Source organism: Elgaria multicarinata, chromosome 14, assembly GCF_023053635.1.
Source record: "Elgaria multicarinata webbii isolate HBS135686 ecotype San Diego chromosome 14, rElgMul1.1.pri, whole genome shotgun sequence".
In the NCBI taxonomy this organism is placed as follows: Eukaryota; Metazoa; Chordata; class Lepidosauria; order Squamata; family Anguidae; genus Elgaria; species Elgaria multicarinata.
In genome coordinates, this window is record NC_086184.1 from 33,847,685 (window position 1) to 33,850,530 (window position 2,846).

Below are 2,846 nucleotides of genomic sequence, written 5' to 3' on the forward strand. Positions count from 1 at the left end.
CACCACCTTACATGCTAATACTGTACTCCTTCTTTCACATGTGGTGGCTTTGCCCAGAAGTACTTGTCATGAAGAACCTGGTGGGTGCCCCTGACTGAATCTCCTACCCACATCTCCCTATTACTTTTAACAATTTGTATCCTGGTCCCCCATGCTATTTAACATATACATGAAACTGTTGGGAGAAGTTATCCAGAGTTTTGGGATGTGGGGCCACCAGTACGCTGATGACACCCAACTCTACTACTCCTTTCCACCCAATTCCAAGGAAGCTGTTTTGGTGGTAAACCAGGGTCTGTCAGCAGTAATGGACTGGATGAGGGCAAACAAATTGAAACTTAATCCAGACAAGACAGAGGTGCTCCTGGTCAGTTGAAAGGGAGATCAGGAATAGGGATTCAGTTTGTGCTGGATGGGGTTACACTCCCCCTGAAGACGCAGGTCTGCAGCTTGGGTGTACTTCTGGACTCAGCCCTGAACCTGGATGCCCAGGTTTCGGCGGTGGCCAGGAGTGCATTTGCACAGTTAAAGCTAGTGTGCCAGCTGTGCCCGTTCCTAGAGATGTCAGACCTGGCCACGGTGACACATGCCTTAGTTACATCCCGATTGGATTACTGTAATGCGCTCTCCATGGGTCTGCCTTTGAGGAGTGTTCGGAAACTTCAGGTGGTTCAAAGAGCTGCAGCCAGATTGCTGACCTGGGCTGGTTACAGAGTTAGGGGTAGGGTTAAAACAGCTCCACTGGCTTCCAGTTTGCTTCTGGGCACAATTCAAAGTGCTGGTTATATAAAGCCCTATACGGTTTGGGTCCAGGTTATCTGAAAGATTGTATGCTCCCTTACAAGCCTGCCCCTGCTTTAAGATCTTCAGGAGAAGCCCTTTTCTCAGTCCCATCAACATCACAGGCACACGTGGTGGGAATGCGGGACAGGGTCTTCTCAGTGGGTGCTCCAGTGCTCTGGAACGCTCGTCCCAGGGAAGCTAGACTGGCTCCCTCCCTGATTTGCTTTAGGAGGCAAGCAAAGACTTTTTTGTTTCTGGCAGGCCTTTGGTGAATGATCTGGACCTCCGTCTGTGCCTAAAACTTTTTAAATTGTTGTTTTAAATGTTTAAATGTTTTAATATTGGAATGTGTCTAATATATATTTAACTTTTGTACATCTCTATAGGTTTTTAATGTATATGCTTTAAATTTTGTAATGCTGCCTTGAGGCCTAGCATTGGGCAAAAAGTGAGATATAAATATAATAATAATAATATAATCTATATAAATAAAAATGTAAATGTTCGTTTGTTCCTAATCTAAAATCTACAAAAGTTCTTCACCGATCGCTTTGAAATTTTGACACAACATTGTATTCGAATATGCACGTGTTTTTATGTAACTATATTATAGATGGGGACAAAAGTGTGTCTTAGAATCAAAGAAATAGGGTATATAAAAGCCCAGAGGCCTCCTCCAAGCCACTTCAACTATATTCAAGATCAAACTGGCTTCTTGCCAGGCAGGCACATCAGTAACTCAATCAGAAGAGTTTAAAATATGATAAATTATTGTAATAAATCCAGCACTCCCACTGGTTTTCTCTCTCACAGCCTTCAATAGTTTGGAATAGTTTTTATGATGTTTACAATCCTCAGCCATAATCAGAATAAATGCATTTGACTCTACATCTATATCCATGGAGAGGGGGACGAACAGGGGGTGCCACTTATCCCCTTTGTTATTCACGATTGCCATAGAAGCACTTGCAATATCTGAACAGATTCAAAGATCTAAGGAATAACTGTCTACAGCGAAAACTATGTTATCAACCTGTTTGCTGATGATACCTTGCTTATACTAACTGACCCCTCTAACAGCATTGAACTTGTATGTGCACTTGATGCCTTCAAGAAAGTAGCTGGCTTACAGTATTAGCATCAAAAGTCAGATTATACTTACAAGAAGCCTGTTTCAAATAACTTGGAACGCTTATTGCAAAAGACCTATTGCAGCTCAAAAGGCCTAATTACGATCTCTTAAGCAAGAACATTAACACACACAGAGAGAGCGAGAGAGCGCATAGACAAGCTCTAGGGCTGTGGCACTGTTCCTCCCAAAATGGTTTTACTGAAATTGTTTTTAGCTATTGAATTGTTTTTAAATGTTGTATGTTCAACAATTTTTAGACTATGTTTTATTATAATGTTGTAATATTGTAAAATGTTTTAATGTTGTAGTCTGTATTTTTTTTCTGTGTGAATTGTTGGGTACCACCCAGAGAGCTATTGGGCAGTATAGAAATGAAATAAATAAATAAATAAATATATGCAACCAGTCCCTCTTAACTATCTCACTGCCCTATTTTGGGCCAGCTGAAGCTTACAGACCATTTTGAAAGGCAGCCCTACGTGTGCCCAGATCTCTGGAAGCTCTTTAAACTATTTCATGCTTAGTTCCTCAATATGAATAGTTCCTCAAATACTGGGACCACAATCCAAGGCAGAGATCTAAGGATATTGGCATGTGACACATTAAGCATCCTGAGCATGTTATAGCTTGGCAACTTGAAGTGAAGGTATAAGCAGCCTCGACTTCATTCTGAACATGTCTTGTGAAAACTGTGCTTGAACACAAGGAACATGCTTTCTGGTTCTATGTATGACTTCTCCTCTTAGATCAGAAGTCTTGTTTTATGAGTCATCAAGGAAGATGCTGCCTGAGAATGTATTTTTGGCAACTTATATGCACACACTGGTTACAGTCAAAATTACACACACTTCTAGGTCATCCCAGAAAGTAGGTGCTGGGCTGGCAGGAGGAGGAAGAGAAGGAAACACTTGAAGACTGCAAACCAACAACC